We start from the raw sequence: 19284 nt of genomic DNA, 5'->3' as shown, positions 1-19284 counted from the left end.
GTTCCGGTGTTCTTGTCTGGGGAGCCATAATGTTGTAATGGCATACAGAACTACCAGTTTTTGAACGTGGTATCCTCATCGGTCAATGTTATTCTAATTCTGTACTCCTTTTCCACGTACATATTTTCAGAGGTACGGTGGTCCCAGCCAGGGCATAGAAAAATAAAATTCTATACTGTAAGTACATGAAAAGTTGGTACATTCTGCAATATTGTAATTTATAATAGATTGTGCAATTTTTGGTGGTAATTGTCGCAGACGACTTACCTTATCATTGGGTCATTTTTGCTCCGATAGATTGCAATTATAAATGACGAAGTTACCCATTTCATGGAGTAAGCTCGTCATTGAATTTTTCGATATTTCCTAAGTATATTTTGTTATCTGATTTTTATGTTGTCAATTGCCATTTAGTTTCCAGGATATACTGGAATATCCCAAAATCCAAACGAAGTTACCCCTCTTAACGGTATTTCTTGTCCACGCAGAAAAGTGAATTATTCTTATTATTATTTCCTTCAATGTCCAAAGGCCTATTCAAAATTTATAAATATATATGAAATTTAAGTATGTTTAGCAGTTTTTCAGGTGAAAAGGAAAGCGCATCACCACTAATGTGAAGCGTGCTTCGCTTCACATAGCGGTTAGCAGCTAGTAGTCTGCAACAACGTTCTCCTACTTGCTTTTTACACAAATTCTTCCATCATCATTAACTTTGCACTCAGCTTAACTACAGTCCGGCCTTATATAGCTCTAGAGTGCACGAAGTCCGGAAATTTTTAGATTTTTTATATTTATTCAATCCCACTTTACTCCAGAAAACTTGCAATTTTCCATAATTAAAATCCTTTATCGCTTCATTAATTTGAAGTTTAACTCTCTTGCACCGCCGAAGTTACCCGAGCAATAACTGTGGGATCTAAACCACAGAGATCACACTAGGATTTGAACATCGGCACAGGTGTGTCTACAAACCATATGAATTCTGTTTTAAAATGGGTTATTAAACTCCAAATCTACCAACCTATTAGGAGTTTTCTAGCATACTGCAACGAAACAGATATAGTACCATATAACCGCTACCAGGTTATAGAAGGATTTTTTGTGGACAATCTGTATATTTCGTAAAGACTGTGATAATTATTTTCAATTTATACTTTATTCTGCAACGCACATAAGTTCTTTCTTCGGTGGGAATTGCTTCTTTCCCACACAATTGGACAAAGAAGTCTTTCATCATTTTTTCATATATATATTTAAAACATTGATTTTGCTGAGAACATTTCAGTTAGTGACTAACCATTTCAGTGTTTCTCCCTGACTTATTATATGCACAGTATATATTCTATAGTTATTGGGAACTGAAGTAAGTGCTTTCTTTAATCGCTTATGGAAACATTATAATAGATTAGAGAAATACGGGCTGACCAGATGTTCCAGCAACCAAAGTGGCACCAACTGCGTTGTTCTGCAGTCCGTTATCTGTAGTTTCTCACGCCAAAGTTATCGCCGTGTCTAGTGCATTATAGGCAGTTGACCAAAATTAACATATATTATTTTCCGTATTCTGTTTGTATGTGCATACAGGTGAGTTAACGGAGTGATTTTTGAAATGAACTGCCAACACTTTCAGTTAACCATTGCAACCCGTTCCTTGAGCTTGGATGCTCAGGGAGTTCGACTCCAGGTCTGGAAGCCATAACCACGCATGTCGTGTCGAGCTTCCGATACGACTTTTTGTAAAGGGGCACAAGCTATTTAGCCGGTGAAGGACGATTTCTTACGGCTAGCCCCAACTAGTGAAGTCCCAGGTTCATAAACCTAGTGCGCTAAAAAGTTATATACGCGCCCTCCTATATCAGTATTCAACTGTGGAGACCTTCTTTTCGTTTATTTGCTGAAGATTCACCTTTACGCTGCAGGACTGTTCAGGGTAACAACTGGATTCATCGTGGGACGATCCAGACAACTTTTCCCCAGTGCTAACCCCCCAAGTGTGTCAATGGTGTGTGAGAAGCATTTGTAGTGATATCTGAATTATAATCATATATATATATAAAGGGCTATATTACCCGAAAAGGGCAAAGTGTGATTTCAGCAATGAAAATTATTACATGTATCTAGTGTTCAGTGTTGTGTCCATTTCTCTTCGCTATTTTTTTAAATAGTGTTCTAATAAATAAGTATAGTGTTATTTAATCCAGTGTGTTTTCGTTGTTTGTATGAGTGATGTTTGTGTGCGTTATGGTCTGGATGACCGTCTGATCGTCCGTGAGGTTTTCGAGACGAGACACCCGAACCTCTCGGCGCCTAATGCTCATCTCATTATTGAGACCGACGAGCGATTTGGAAACAGTTTGTAACCTTTCTTGGAGAGGTTCTTCATCGTCCTGTCCAGGTCAGTTAAAGTATCAGGAGTAAACTTATTGGTAGTACCACGAGCCACGGACAGCGAACAGAATCTGGAGTGGTTACAAATAAATGACGCCCGAACTACCGACCCGAATCGAGACCGTTGGTGCTCGAATATAATTATAAGATCAATATTTTAATATACCATTTCTCTTTCAGCTTGGTACCAGGAACTTAAAAAAAAACTTCTCTTTTAGGTGATTTTAATCATATGTTGTGATATTATATTTTATTCTAATTGTATGTTTTAAGCTTTATTTTGTTCAAGATGGCACACAAGGAAGTAGACTTGGCTACTATGCTAGATTTACTTTTACAAAAAGCAGATAAAAACGATGAGAATTTGCTCATCTTAAAGAGAATTTTGCTAGATTAGAGAAAGAAAGTAAAGAGTCCCGTGCTGAACATAAAGAAAATCTAAATAGATTAGAACAGGGAAATAAAGAGAATATTGATAGATTAGAAAAAGAGCTAAAGAGTGAGTTAGGTCAGAAGTTAGACGCTGTGCAAAGGGAATGTCGCGAAAATAATCAAAGATTAGAACAAAGTATTAGGAATGTAGAGGCTGATAATAAACGTAAGAACGAAATCCTCGAACAAAAATACGATGGCATAACACTTAAGATTCATGACCAGCTTCACGAAGTCAGTCATAGTACTAAACAGGCAATCGAACTCGCCACACAGACCAGCGTCGAAATCAGACAACAGACTCAAGAAACATGTCATCGTGTAGAACAAATAGAAACAAAAGTTTGTAAAATTCAGAATCATTTAGGAGGTTTGCACGAATACACACAATCCCTCCAAGGCCAGTTGGAATCAGCCCGAGATGTGTGTCAGGCTAATAAGGAACGCTGCGTTAGTTTACATATAGATACAATCGATAAATTAGATGAGATGCATGACCGTATTGAGGAAATTTCTGAACGCGTAGAAAGGCAAGGTAAAGACATTAAAATGGTATTTGAAGAGGCGAAACTGATAGATTACAATATGAAGGTAAAAAATCAATCTAACGCAGAATGTCGCGCCGAAATACGGGCAATAGATAAGAACTAAAAGAAATTAGGCGTGATATGGTAGAGCTCGCCCAGAGAGTAGAAAGTACCGAAAATAGAGCGTCAGAATTCGAACCCCGAGTAGAAGCAGATACTCCTAGACAAGTTAGAAATAGGCACTACAGTGATTCGGCTTATTCGGAATGTAAAAACACCAGTAGTAGTGATAGTGCAAGTGATGATTCAGAAATCAAGGTTGTATGTGACCGAAGGCGCAAGCGCGACAAAAATGTTACTTTCACTAATCGCCAGAGAAAAAATACGAAATTAAAAGACGATGTCATGCTTAAGGAAATACAGTGTTTTCCTAAATTTCAGGGTGATCCTTCCAGTGAATCAATTCACAATTATTTGCAAAAGCTAGAGCTTACAGCTCAATTAGCCAACCTTTCTGATAAAGCTCTGTTTAAACTCATTCCACATTTGTTGCAAGGAGTTTCGTTAAGTTGGTACAATATCAGGAAAGACGACTTTACTAACTATGAGCAAATCAAACAAGCACTTATTGAAGCTTTCGCGGGAAAAGCTACAGTACAACACAGGCTATCAACCTGTAAGAGTACTAGATTCGATCCCAAGGTACATAGTTCCGTACATGATTTCGCGCTAGATCAATTCAATAAACTTCGTGAATTGACACCGCAATTGCCTGAATTTCTAATACTTACAGATGTAATACAGACTTTGCCTAATAGATTTAAAACTGAACTCTTTCTTCATTCATGTAATAATATCAGGGAGTTTTTGGCCGCAATTCAAAAATTAGAAACTTTACAGGCTCAGCAAAGTCGTAGAGAAGAAAGATACAAGCAGGGTAATAATTATAATGCTAATCAAAATTTCAGTTTCCAAAGTAACCAAAGAAATTTTTCGTATAATAAGAGTAATAATCAAAGGTACCTGGATCAGCGTGTGAATAATATGAGAATTGATAGGAATCAGAACCGAGGTCGTACGCGACATGACAATAGTAGAAATAATAGGAACCGACCCTCGAGATCACGTGATCAGAGAAATAGTGAGGAACGGAACAGGAATCGCAACTCGCGCGATAATTCTAACACTAGACCTGAACGAAAGAACAATAATTCTAGGAATCAGCGAAACAATAGTACCAATAATGAAAGGAGGAATAATAATAGTAGAAATAACAACAAAAGGAAAAATCATAACAATAGGAACAACTCAAACCGGTCAAACCGACGTAATGATTGGAATTCTGGCCACTCGGAAAACAATTAGAAGGCGGTACTGAGGACCGGGTACCGGCCAATACATACTATCCCACTGTAGGTCCAACTAAGCATTTTCTGGTATCGCATACTCACATTTGTAGTGTAAATAATCCAGATTTAGCTAGAAGTGACTGTGAATCGGACACAGACTGTCTAGACCATTATATTAATGCGCAACCCAACCCTATCTCTGCTAAACTTAAAGTTTTAGTTTGTAATACTGAAGTTGAATGTTTGGCGGACACAGGCTCCGATACGTGCCTCATGTCTTTAGCGCTTTGGAAACGCATTAGCGCAGATGTGACGTCACCCAAACTCACTCCAGCTGATTATGTACTTTTAGTGGATTTCAGTGGGTCAACCAGAAGAAAAGTAAGAGGTTACACATTAGTCACTATTCAAATTGATAACATTTCTGTTTATGTAAAAGTTTATGTTACAGAATCTCTTAATCAAGATCTTATTTTAGGACTTGATGCACTTACTGCTTTGAGAAGCCAAATTAATATTTCGGATGGTACGATTTCCATGGAATATAATAATTTGAAAACCATTATTAATCTTTTACCAGAAAATTTTGACTTTCAGGAAATCTTCGAAGATGAAGAGAGAGATACGATAGATAACAATTTTTCTATTTCAGCTGCCACTTTTGTAAAACAATGCGCTACAGACGAACAGATTAGAGATGCTGTTAACCGCACTTTTAATTTAAACAACCAATAGAAAAAGAAATTATACTCTCTTTTGTCACAATATAGGGATATTTTTACGAATTATCCAGGTCTCTGTAAAGACTTCGTTTATGAGATGGAGGTGAAAACTGACAAGCCACTGATACGTAAACAATATCCCATCCCTCATAAGTATCTCCAAGATGTACGAGATGAGATTCATAAGTTATTAGAATTAGGATTAATTTGTCATTCGAATTCTGTTCACAGCAATCCTATCCTTGTAGTTCCCAAGGAAAACGGGAAACCAAGAATATGTGTTGATCTTCGTTTGCCGAACCGGTTTGTGGAACTTCGCCAAACAAAATCTGAGGGCATACAGGACTTATTATTAAAAGTAAAATGTAAACCTTTCCTTAGCTCTTTGGATCTTGTAAGTAGTTATAATCAAGCCTTGCTTACTCCTAAGTCCCAGGAATATACAGCATTCAATTTCGAAGGCCAGCATTACCAATATCGAGTCACATGTTTTGGTTACAAAAATGGTAACAGTGTTTTAAACAGTATGCTCCAAAAAGTATTGGGACCAGAGTTACATGCTAAAATCTTACGATATATTGACGATTTGGCTTGCTTTACAGATAGCTTCGAAGAACATCTTGCATTGCTGAGACAGATCTTTCAAAAGTTTAGAGAACACAACCTTACCCTTAACATTGAAAAATGTTCGTTTTGCAATAATTCAATATCTTTTCTAGGTTTCTTGATTGCTCCCGAAGGCATCAAAAAAGACCCAAAAACCATAGAAGCGGTTCGTAACTTACCCAGACCCACCAATATTAAATCTTTACAATCTGTAATTGGCCTCTTTAAGTGGTCACGAAATTTTATTCCTCATTTCTCAGAAAAAATGCAACCTCTTTTCCAGCTTCTCAAAAAGGGAAAACGGTGGCAATGGATTGAAGAACACGAACAATCTTTTCAACAAATTAAAGACGATACTTGTAAAGATGTTCTCTTGTCACACCCTGACTTGAATTTACCTTATTTCCTACAATCGGATGCATCCCGCTTGGGAGTCAATGCAGTCCTATATCAGTACAGTGATGGACAGGAAAAGATAATCCAGTTCGCTAGTCGGACTTTAACACCTGCCGAGTCTCGCTATAGTGTGAGTGAGATCGAATGTCTTGCAATCGTATTTGCGGTCCGAAAATGGCGCATATTGCTAATCGGTCACCATGTTATTTTTATTACAGATCACAAAAATCTTAGTTGGTTAGATAAGGCCAAGCCACGGAACACCCGTCTTCTTAGATGGTCCCTGGAATTACAGCTGTTGGAGTACGAAATACGTTTCCAGAAAGGTTCCGAAAACCTTTGTGCAGATGCGCTTTCACGTCTCTTCCCTTCCAAAGAATTACCAACTAAACGTGTTCATCTTTTACAGGCTATCCAAGACAAAATCAAAAATATTTCAGTTGAAGAGTTACAGAACGCGCAAAAGGAAGATCCTGATTATTTTACCATTATTTCTTTTTTAGCAGGCGAGGAAATAAAAGAACTTCCAAGGAATTCACGCAATTGGGAAAAATTTTTCAAACTCGATAATGGTATTCTTTTGTATAGATATTTTCATTTCCCAGACTCATATAAAATTTGCATTCCCAGGTCATTAGTGAATAACGTTCTCACAGCTTATCATGACGATTTAGATCACCCGGGAGTAGACAAAACGCTTCGGATCATCTCAAAATCATTTTATTGGAGCAAAATGAGATCAGATGTGAAGAAACATTTAAAGGATTGTGTGAAATCTATGCAATTTAAATCCGATCACCACCCACCAGCTCGTTTTCTGTCCACTAATCCTTATTCAGAACCTAGAGCTTTATTAGCCCTTGATTTTTTAGGCCCATACCCATCAGGCAAAAATGGTGCGCGCTTCGCACTGGTTACTGTTGATGTGTTTACACAATATTGTACAGCTTACCCCTTGAAGAACGCCACTGCTACTTCAGTTATTAAATGTTTATTTGATATATACATGCTACATTTAGGTCTCGTGCAGGCAGTGCTGACAGATAACGCTGCAGTGTTTCATAGCAAAAAGTTTCTATCTAAACTGCAAGAGTACAATATTAAAGTCCATCATACAACACCGTATCACCCCATGAGTAACATCACAGAACACTCTAATAAAATTCTTGTATCTACTCTTAGGTTATTATGTTGTCAGTCACATAATAAATGGGCCGAGAACCTGACGCAAGCAGTTCTGTTACATAACTACTCCATCGTTGAAAGTCTTGGTGTTTCACCAGCAAGTTTGTATCTTAATATTCATTTTTCTCGTCCCATTTTTAAGCATTTTGGTTTAGAGGTATCTGAAGATTTTGATAAGGAAGACGGGATTAGTTGGTCTAATAAATTACTTATGGCAGACCACCGACGAAAAGCCATCATTGAAAAAAGGAACGCACGATGGAACGACAGTCAGCAACAGCGACGACGTTTAAAACAAGGAAGTTTGATTTTTCTCAAGCAGCGTAACATCAGTAGTCTATTGAAAGGTGAAATATCAAAATTTTTTGATCTGTACCGAGGACCCCTTTTATGTGTTAAGGTCATTAATGACCGTGTTGTTGAACTTGTTGACCCTTCCACAGGTGAATATTTAGGACTTCATTCGATAGACAGGACCAAGTTATGGGAACCTACCCCTGAAACCCGTGAAATTTGGATGGCCTTGGCACGTCGCCAACTACCAGAAGATCTTTTGCATGACCTTAATTTGTCACCTGTTAATGAAACTCAAGAACCAATCTCTTTTTCCCCTAGTGGAGAAGTCAACTTGTCAAAATCCGAAAACAACAAGTCCGATGAGAATAACTCAACTCCTTTACAGGTTAATAACTTATCAACCACCCGTTTGTTATCTCTTTATTTAGGAGATCCTTGGTTACATTATTACTTCAATTCAACATATTGGGAGCCTACGTGTATTCCATTAATTGCACCTAACCTTACCGGTGGACTACAATTACGTAGAAGTTATACAGAGAGCAGATATTAAAACAGATGCTAAGTGAGGTTCACTTCACACACAAAAAAAACTTCCTACATTGATACAAATTTTTCTCCTAGGCGAGCGACGCATTTCTAAGCGATAAACATGTATTCATTTTCTTCCTTTTTGCTTTTAGTTTTAGCGATGCAGGGAAAAAATGAAAAGAGAACTATGCATTGTTTTTAAACTTCTTTTGCTTCTAGTTTTTAACTGTTCGGCAAAGAGCAGATAACACGTTTTTCTTTCTCTTTCTTTATTTTGATAAGATAGTCGCTGCATTTTCGACCACCTGTGTTTATGGTTACAAATAACGGGTAATATACAGCTGATTAATTCTTTTCCTCTTTTTGTCTTTGCTCCGTGTAGCACTTCATACCTCAGTCAGCTGTGCATTTGTGTTGCAAACCTTATCACTGACTTACTATTAGTTTAATGTTATTAATTTTTTCTTGTTTTCATTTCAGATGTTTGAATTTAGATTTTTTAGTAAAATAATTAACGTATCCCATACGTAGGGGAATTGCATTTCAAAAGCAATTTGAAATCTTGGCGAGATTTCCGTACCCCCAGCTAGTGGGAAGATATTTTGGCGTTATAATACATTTTACAGTATTTTAAAATTTTAAACTCCTTTTTAGGATCCCTTCTCACTTTCGAAATTCTTAAATATGTTATTACATGTTATTTATGATTAATGTTCGATTCTCTTTTTAGAATTTTTTCCAAAAAAAAATATTCAGATGCGCAGGATCAGAAAATTTTAGTTGTTACTCATATATATAGTTGTATGTTTATAATTAAAACTTAGTATGTATTCACATACGTAGGGAAATTGCATTTATCCAAAAGCAATTTTGAACTAGTGGCGCAGTTGTGTATTCTTAGCTAGTGGAAGATGTTTTGGCATTATAATATTTCTATTTTTTTAAGATTTTAAAAAAATCTTTTTAGAATCCCTTCCCACTTTCCAAATTTTTAAATATGTTATCATACGCATGACTCTCGATTAATGTTTGATTTTCTTTTTAGAATTAAAAAATAAATAAATAAATAAATAAATAATGCATCGAGATGCCTAGGAAGAGAAAATTTTTAGTTGTTCATTATATATACATTTTTATATTTGTCATTGAAACTTAGTATGTAATCTCATGCGTAGAATATGGAATTCTACGATTATCAATGTTATTTTTTAGTTTTAAACTTAGATTTTCGTTTTCATTTTGAAGTGTTTATTGTAATTATGTTGAACCTCATTTACGTCATTTACCCGATTTTGACTTATTTGAATTTCCAGGATGTGACATGATATATTTTGTTCGAAGAGAAAAGTTTAGAACGGAAAGTAGGCTAAGCCTTAAACAAGTGAAAACAGGCATTTCCTTGTTGGCTAATGGTATGTGCAGGAATGCCGTGTGAATAGTATATTCTCCGAACGAAAGCAGTAATCTTTTTATTTTGGAAGGAACTATATGAACAGATATTCTGATGGTGAACGGTCGTTTTTCCCCTCATATTAATATGTATGCGGAAATATGTTTAACGTCTATATTTTCTTGTAATTTCTAATTAACATTTTTTTTGTCTTCTCTAGACCACTGAACGACCGTAGGGAATTTCTTCGGGTAGGATATTTTATGGGGATGAATATATTTTTTTTAGGGAGGCAATATTTTCTGGAATTGCAGATCTCTTGCAAAAATGGATGTGGCTAATCCATTGGATATTCCATAGCTAACTGTATTTTCGCCATCAATCGCAAAATATAGTTTTTCATTTCTCTTCTTCCTTTATGGTACCCGTAATTAAGCATGCGTATTCTTAGGTTAGATTTTTTGAGTATATTTTGATGTCTAGTAACATTTCAGTGGATATTTTAATGTTTATGAACCGTAATTCTATTAAGTGGATTTGTATGCTAATGTGTTGTAATGTTTTCTATTCATTTTGAGAAAAGTATATTTTAGTTCTAGTATGTCCTAGAAACTATTCCAATTCGATATAGATCCCGAAAAATAAACTTTCTTTCTTTCCTTCCAACAGCATGAAGCCATAACGAATTTTGAAAATTATTTTGTTAATTATTTAATGTGCTCGATGACTTTGAATTTTAATGTGTTAATAAGACCATTTTGAATATTTTGTAGCGAAGATGCCTAAGAAAGTTTAACTGTCGTGGAGTGACATAACTGTTTTGTAGGGAATTTAATTGGATGTTTCAGACAAACCAGAAAGTTGTAATGTCGTTGACTATATTTTTGTGTTTGTATCCCATGTTTTTCTTTTAGTAGGTCTCATGTATTTTGTCTTATAGAGACATATCTTTACGATGCTATGAAAGCATTTCTATCTTGTGTGTTTACACACTTTTTCTAGGTGGAAGACGTATGTTATATTCCAGGGAACATACGCGTAGTTTACTGAATATTAATGTTTATATTTCAGTTTTGTGCAGAAATAATTTGTAAGTGCCTATGGTTGCAGGCCTTCCTCGTTTCTAGTTTTGCCTCGCAGGTGTCGATGGCATATTGTGTGTGTAAGTACGTGTAGTATTACACATTTTTCCCACCTATGGTTTTGGTCAATTCATGGCGTAATGACCATTTATTTCCAGGAATGTTTGGACTAGTGAGTCAACCTCCTTGATTCAGACCTTTGAAAAACTTGGATCAATATTGAATAGTTTTCAACGCTATATTAATAAATTTTTTGCAGATAATACCCACCTATTCTGGTAACCCTACAATGTTTACGTTTTTGGAAATGAACAACGACCATTATTCTAGGCCTAAGCTAGTAATAACTTCGTTTCAGAACGAAACCATTTGTTGTAATGAGCATTATTGAATTAAAGTCTCGATTTTCACGACGAGCAGATGGCATTTGATCTTATGGCGTGCCGAATTTTCTTCATACATGTCAACGAAATCACGATCTTTTTCTTGATATGCAGAATCATGCTTATTTCTTGGAATCACTATGAACGTCAATTTTGACACTTAAGTTTATTTTTTTCTTATTTTTGAAAAACGATTTTTCGTTCTTTTCTGCCAAACAACACGAGGCACAGTTTAAAAAAAAAGACATACAGGTGAAAACCTTATTTTGTTTGTATATCATTAGTTTATCATGTGTTTACATTTCCATTCATTTTACTTTTTCAATGATTTTCATATGTTTCAAATATATTATAGTGATATCGAAACTTTGACAATAATTTTAATATTTTAGTACCTTTAATATGTTTGCTATTTGCTATCCTATCAGTATATTTACTAATTTTTATTGAGATATTTGATAATTCTTTAAGTCGATGTTTTCTTGAATAGTTATTGAGTGTGCATATTTACTTCATATTACACAAAATAAAGTGATCGAAACGCAACACTTAAACATTTTACGAAAAGTATCTACGTGTTAAAAAAAAGAATTAAATAGCCCTATACTATATTTACTCCATATTACACAAAATATAGTGATCGAAACGGAACACTTAAACATTTTACGAAAAGTATTTATAAGTGTTTAATATATATATATATATATATATATATATATATATATATATATATATATATATATATATATATATATATATTACTGTTAAAAAAGTAAGAATTTTAATAGCCCTACAAACGCTTTTTGCGCCTTTTTAGTGAAGTTATCATACAGGTGTTATAACCATACCACGTTTCACGTTTCTCACACCAGAGTTTTTTTTTTAAATCTCCCCTTTTCCCCTCATCAACTCATCGCTGGAGAACCATGGAGGATACTGACACAGGAAGACAGCATGGTTTCAACATGTGAATAAACGGAAGATAAGGAAACCCAACTGCACCAATTGTTCAAGAGGATCTTATTACCTTATGGAACACTTGGAATGGACATTGCTCATGCAGGAACCTCATCATGTTGTAGTGAGTGAACTAGTTCTTTAACTATTTTAAATAGCCCTTTTTAAGGTGAAAAACCAATCATCGTCTATGCACGTAAGTCTCACACCATATCACAGTGTTGCCAACTAACCGATTTCAAATTTTTGGTGAAAAACCTAATTTTATTCATATTTCGTCATACGGCCATGGGTTCTCAACCTGTCTACGTGTCCACTTGACAGGTCGTCCACGTTTGAGACGCCATATATAACCGCTACCAGGTCATAGAAGAATTTTTTGTGGACACTCTGTATATTTCGTAAAGACTGTGATCATTATTTTCGATTTATACTTTATTCTGCAACGTACATAAGTTCTTTCTTCGGTGGGAATTGCTTCTTTCCCACACAATTGGACAAAGAAGTCTTTCATCATTTTTTCATATATATATTTAAAACATTGATTTTGCTGAGAACATTTCAGTTAGTGACTAACCATTTCAGTGTTTCTCCCTGACTTATTATATGCACAGTATATATTCTATAGTTATTGGGAACTGAAGTAAGTGCTTTCTTTAATCGCTTATGGAAACATTATAATAGATTAGAGAAATACGGGCTGACCAGATGTTCCAGCAACCAAAGTGGCACCAACTGCGTTGTTCTGCAGTCCGTTATCTGTAGTTTCTCACGCCAAAGTTATCGCCGTGTCTAGTGCATTATAGGCAGTTGACCAAAATTAACATATATTATTTTCCGTATTCTGTTTGTATGTGCATACAGGTGAGTTAACGGAGTGATTTTTGAAATGAACTGCCAACACTTTCAGTTAACCATTGCAACCCGTTCCTTGAGCTTGGATGCTCAGGGAGTTTGACTCCAGGTCTAGAAGCCGTAACCGCGCATGTCGTGTCGAGCTTCCGATACGACTTTTTGTAAAGGGGCACAAGCTATTTAGCCGGTGAAGGACGATTTCTTACGGCTAGCCCCAACTAGTGAAGTCCCAGGTTCATAAACCTAGTGCGCTAAAAAGTTATATACGCGCCCTCCTATATCAGTATTCAACTGTGGAGACCTTCTTTTCGTTTATTTGCTGAAGATTCACCTTTACGCTGCAGGACTGTTCAGCGTAACAACTGGATTCATCGTGGGACGATCCAGACAACTTTTCCCCAGTGCTAACCCCCCAAGTGTGTCAATGGTGTGTGAGAAGCATTTGTAGTGATATCTGAATTATAATCATATATATATATATAAAGGGCTATATTACCCGAAAAGGGCAAAGTGTGATTTCAGCAATGAAAATTATTACATGTATCTAGTGTTCAGTGTTGTGTCCATTTCTCTTCGCTATTTTTTTAAATAGTGTTCTAATAAATAAGTATAGTGTTATTTAATCCAGTGTGTTTTCGTTGTTTGTATGAGTGATGTTTGTGTGCGTTATGGTCTGGATGACCGTCTGATCGTCCGTGAGGTTTTCGAGACGAGACACCCGAACCTCTCGGCGCCTAATGCTCATCTCATTATTGAGACCGACGAGCGATTTGGAAACAGTTTGTAACCTTTCTTGGAGAGGTTCTTCATCGTCCTGTCCAGGTAAGTTAAAGTATCAGGAGTAAACTTGTTGGTAGTACCACGAGCCACGGACAACGAACAGAATCTGGAGTGGTTACAACCATTTTCCTAAATCTAATTTTGTTGAGCACTGACATAGACGTGAAAAATTCATCAATAATGTAAGTAATAAATCGTACTTACCAATTTTGATTCGGTCAGCAAACACTTGTAGAAACACTAAAAGTAAATAAATACCTAATTAAGTATTTGATTGGAACAATTTATATATTCTTACACCTTAACTTTTCTTTTTAATTTAAGCCCATCCATAACTATATTAAATTTTAGGTTTAAACTTAACTAAATAGCTCAGTAAAGAAATAAAATATTCCATAATTTGGTATTAGAAAAGCAAGACAAAACCTGTGTGTTTAACAACGGTTCATAACTACCTTATGTACCCTCTGGAAAATATATAATTTTAAGTCATATTAGTAAAAGTTAAACTTTGAATTAAAAATACATTACAAGAACAAGTTTCCAACTTTTAAAATCAAACTCTAGTAGAAAATGCAAGCTTGCATTCTTAATGAAATTAAAACGAAGTACTTCAAACTGTTCGTCCCCCTTAGCCTAACAGGCATAATCATGGGACGTTAAACTCAAAGATTTCATTTAATTTCAAACTGTTCGCCAATGATTTAAAGCCTGTGACTCACATCTTGGCATTTCAGATAACGAATAAAACGCAAGCTCTGACGCGATGTTACCGAGTGCTAAGGGGTGTGACTATGGCTAAGCAGACGAACTACAGTGCGATCGGGTAGCAGAGGATAGACGTGGTTGTATACAAAATAAACGTGGCAATACCGCTGGACTCTCATTTGCTAGCAGCATTTAAAGGGAACTTGGAGCACCGCCTTCAAATGCCAAGATGTTTGTCAGCCGTTTAGTTAAATTGCGTAAGGTAATAAATATACGCAGAACGACTCGTAATAATAAAACGACCAATGACACTAAGTCACCATAATCCTGCAGTTGTTTATGTATGATAGTAATTTGCAACAATGTAATGGCAACACATCTCCAGTCTTTCATTGAAATTTTACGTTAAAAATATTAAAACTTAAAAGTCTTTAAGAAATCTATAAGTTTTACGTCTCACGATTATGTCGGCTAGGCTAAAGGAAACGATGATTATGATGATGAGAAACGAGTGAAATGGCGGAATGAAGAAAGTGTGAAGAAACGGGAGAACCCCGAGAAAACCCACGGGCACGGTGTTTGTCCACCACAAAACTCACCTGGCGCGGGCTATATCGAACAAAGAACCCCACGCACCAGAGGTGAACGCTCTACCACTGAGCCACCTTGGCCCCAATATTAAAATTTAGTTAATCATTTCTTGATAATGTTAAAGCCTCTAATGCTGTCATCATGCCACCATCACAACAACATCCTGAGAAAATGAACAAATATATTTTTGTCATTTTATTATCCTGTTCCCGGTTGTGTAGAGTAATGATGACGTTATTTTCTGATGTTTGTTATTCTACAATCGGGAAGTTAATGCGAGTTGTGTTTTACATTTTATAACATTCTTTCGTCTATATTTACAAAGTCTGATAATTTCAAATTCGTTCTCCGTAAATGTTAAAAAAAAATAAATAAATAAACTTGCTAAGTTTGAGTTTCGTGTCTAACATGTCTTTGTATTTAAAATTATGTAGAGACCAGTGGTAAAGCGTACTATGAGGCTCTGAGGCAGGGCCAACCCTATTTTCTACCTATGTTTTCTTCATCTTTGATTTCTTATAAAATAAAGTCAATGTTTCAACATTTCGGTTTTTCCGGTAAAAAAATAGTAGGTTGGAAACACTAGGAGACCCTTCCGTCTGAGCCTCATCAGCTCGCTAGACAGGCTCGTGGGCTATACTGCTCAGGGTGCGAAGCTACTATCGCTGGGACTTGCACGCATTCTTGGGAAGGTGCGAAGGCCCGCCTCTAGGAGTTTAGTTTTAGCTTTGAAGACATCTTTCAATGCAAATATGTTATTAAATGATTTCTTTAACATAGAGTAAGAAGTTTCTGTGTAGAATTATGTATTTCTATTACTGGTAACTTGGTTAATTTAGGTATATACTCTCAGGATTTATTCAGAGTAGCTGTTTTTTTTTTTTTTCTACATGAGGCCTGGTCCATAATAGCTTGTAGAATATAAGTGTGATACATTAAACATATGTATAAATTTACCAAACGCTACCGTAAGGGTAAAATAACAATATTTGTGTGTAATTTTAGTTGAGTTTTCCATTTCATAGAATCAGTGGGGTATTTACAATTTTGTTTCCGGGGACTTTGCTTGTTTCGGGAGTAGCTTTGCTAACCTTGTTCCTGGAAATGTGGAAATTCTGCAATATATAAAACAATAAAAAATTGCGATAAAAGTTCGGTGAATGCTTAAGTCCTGAAGCTACCTCTTTAATTATGTCACTGCATAGGATATGGTACTAAATATCTTGGGTTGATTCAAATGAAGTTCCTTCTAAGGATTAACGTTTCTAGTGAAGCAATTATCACGTGATGCATTAATTCAATATAGTATTGTACTTACTTTAAAGTAGGAGATGCAAGTAACAAACGCTTATCCAAGAAATTTGACAGCTAACAGTATGAATGTGCTTTAATTTCCTCTCCCTCCATTTTCAAATATGCAGGAAATGAAAACAGCAAGTGAAGAGGCCGGTGAACAATACATTGGCCTTCCTTGTACAAATTATTATTTCCAAAATCATTTGGTTTTAACAATATTTGAGAAGAATGGTATAATTTATTGAACCGTTTATTAAATTACATCGGATAACATACTTGTCCATTCCATTATTACGTTGAATATCATAGGTAGTAATTGCTTTTTTAAAGATTTTTCATTTCTTAATACCGTACTTAACGATGTAGTAGTTAAGTTTCTTTTTAACAATATTTAGGAAATATAAGCTATTTCATAAAAGTGGTGCATTAAGTAGGATTTTCTCTTAAATAAAATAATAAGAACAATTGGAGATGAAAATATGAATGCATGTGATCCTAAATGTGTCTGACCATCTTAATTGTCTGCAGAAAGAAAGCTAGGTATTAAATTCCTGGATAAAATCATTTATTGCTCAACAGTCTTTCTGAAACAATGGATCCAGTTAAGAAAATTGGATTCCCTTTTCTCGTCTGTGCCTGTACGTGATTTAGTTGGAAAGAATAACACCTTGTGCATGTTTCTCAGATGACTTTGTAGATTAAAGTGCTATGAATGCTGAAACTGACTGTGAGTTTATGGTAAATGAAATGTCAGACTTATAGGATCATAGATGAAATATTTCTTGACGTGGGCAGAATTAATCTCCACCTCCTTTAGCCTAAAGGTTATAGCCATGGGACGTAAAATTAAAATAAAATCACTATGAATGCTTACTTTTATTGTAGTAACTTGTTCTGCTTTAATATACTGCTCTCAATTAAAAATGCAACACCAAGAAGAAGAAAATACAGTAGCACCAAAGTAAACCGGAAGAGACCTAATGGTAAAGTCTCAAATGAATAAACCAACCACTCTTTCCAACGCATAACAATGTGGCAACAGTGGAGGTGATTGGCGACGGTTAGAAGCCTGCGGGAATATCATGGACGGTCAAAGCGATCGTAACACGGCGAGATTAAGACAATGTATTACGTCCTGGGCAAGCCATATGTCTTCAACACGATGGCATAGCTCATAACCTGTAATTGGCGGAGATTGCAGGTGTGAGAGGTGTTGTGAAACCATCGACCAAATGTATTCAATCGACGAGAGACAAAGCGCCTACCAAGGAAACACAGGAACATTATACGTAGTCAGGAAGTGTTGTAGAGCAGTACGTGGTATACGAGGGTGCGCGTTATTCTGCTCGGATGTAGTTCGTTGCAGGATTTGGACTAAACAGGCCATAAATGTGTCCGAGTCAACTGTAATCGTTGGCAGATCAAAACGTAGGAGGCACCAGCGAGAACGGAATCCAATACCGCCACACACCATAATACCCACAATCGGACTCGACAAAGCGATCAAAAATGCAGGATCACTACTCTGGTGACACGGTAGCGCCAGATGCGGATCTGGCCTTCATGATGCTTCAGAAAGAAGTGGAATTCATCGGGAAAAAGGACGTTTTGCCATTCATCTCTGCGTGTTTGTGTTCGCGACATTATTCTAGTCTGTCATACCTATTTCAAAGTTGTGTAATGTTTGACCCTTAACTGTTCAATACTGCTGATATTTTCTGTATGCTTCCGGCACTGCTTGCAAAACAACAACATATCCACAGACTACTTCTCGCGTAAAATTCACCAGAGTTGTCATCAGGGGGCAATAGCTGCTCTACCATCGCGGAAAGTATGCACACAAATAACCACAACGAACAATACATGAAAATAATACTCTTCAAACGCAGTAGGCAAGATCAAAAACGTGTAGACAAATGGTAACGAAAACTCGTTAAGGGTTAAAAAATATATTCAATTTAGTTCAATGACTTTCAACCGCCGATCTGAGAAACTGTTTCTACTTACAGTCACTAGGATTGTGGTGCTTCCTATTTTACCGGTCCGCACGATATTTTCTTCTTATGCCGGTCTACGAGTATCGAAAGATTGAAGAAATGGTTACTGTTATGGTGTATTTGATACCGGATAGTGTGTGTGGTATTATGTCCTAAATATTGATAGAGTTGGGATTATGGCAGTAACTATTTGAGAATTCTCGTTATTAAATAGTATTAACCACTGATATTTCTGGTTCCCGTCTCCAATGTCGAACTAACAAGGTAGTCGTGAATCATAACTTACTCATACAATTGTTGGAAATGCTATGTTGATATAAAGTACGCTGACTTCACTAGTATCACAATTAGAGTACACACACTGCTCCTATTCTGCAATCCTTTTTGATTCAGTTTATGTTTGTAAATTCCTATACAGAATTAACAATTGCAAACAAAATTTTCCCAAACTTTCTATTTGTATTAGGTTGCTATCTGCGAAACCTTTGGTTTCTCTGTTTGCATAATTCCAATAACACAATAGCAATATCCTGTAAATTAGTGCTTCCAAATTTGTTTCACTCAATGCCCATCACATGAAAATATCTTTACGTTACGCTAGCTTATCTTGGAACTGAGTGTTTCTGTTGCATTTGTATGAGTTGGCTCAAAAATCGTTTTAACTGATCAAAGGTTTCATCGCTAAAATAAATATGTTGCATAAACTCTAAACTTGTATGCCTCCTAGATGGCATAAAATTTATTTGTAAATTTCAAAATATTCCTAGAGACTATGCCAGTGATCAGTGATGACTCAAGAGGTCCCGGGG

General features: G+C 36.0%; 1 long non-coding RNA gene across 1 annotated transcript in view; it reads right to left on the bottom strand.

The window, feature by feature from the left end:
• LOC145694169 (uncharacterized) overlaps positions 1 to 14124 on the bottom strand; it is a 29017-nt gene extending 14893 nt beyond the window's left edge. The window contains exon 1 of the long non-coding RNA XR_014132947.1: positions 14088 to 14124. This is a non-coding gene — a long non-coding RNA (uncharacterized LOC145694169). The remainder of the gene's footprint in view (positions 1 to 14087) is intronic.
• Between the last annotated feature and the right edge of the window lie 5160 nt (positions 14125 to 19284).

This window comes from Thermobia domestica, chromosome 9 (assembly GCF_964235325.1).
Source record: "Thermobia domestica chromosome 9, izTheDome1.hap1.1, whole genome shotgun sequence".
Classification (NCBI taxonomy): Eukaryota; Metazoa; Arthropoda; class Insecta; order Zygentoma; family Lepismatidae; genus Thermobia; species Thermobia domestica.
The sequence above is the reverse complement of the archived record's forward strand: the minus strand, read 5'-3'. Positions and strand labels throughout refer to the sequence as shown.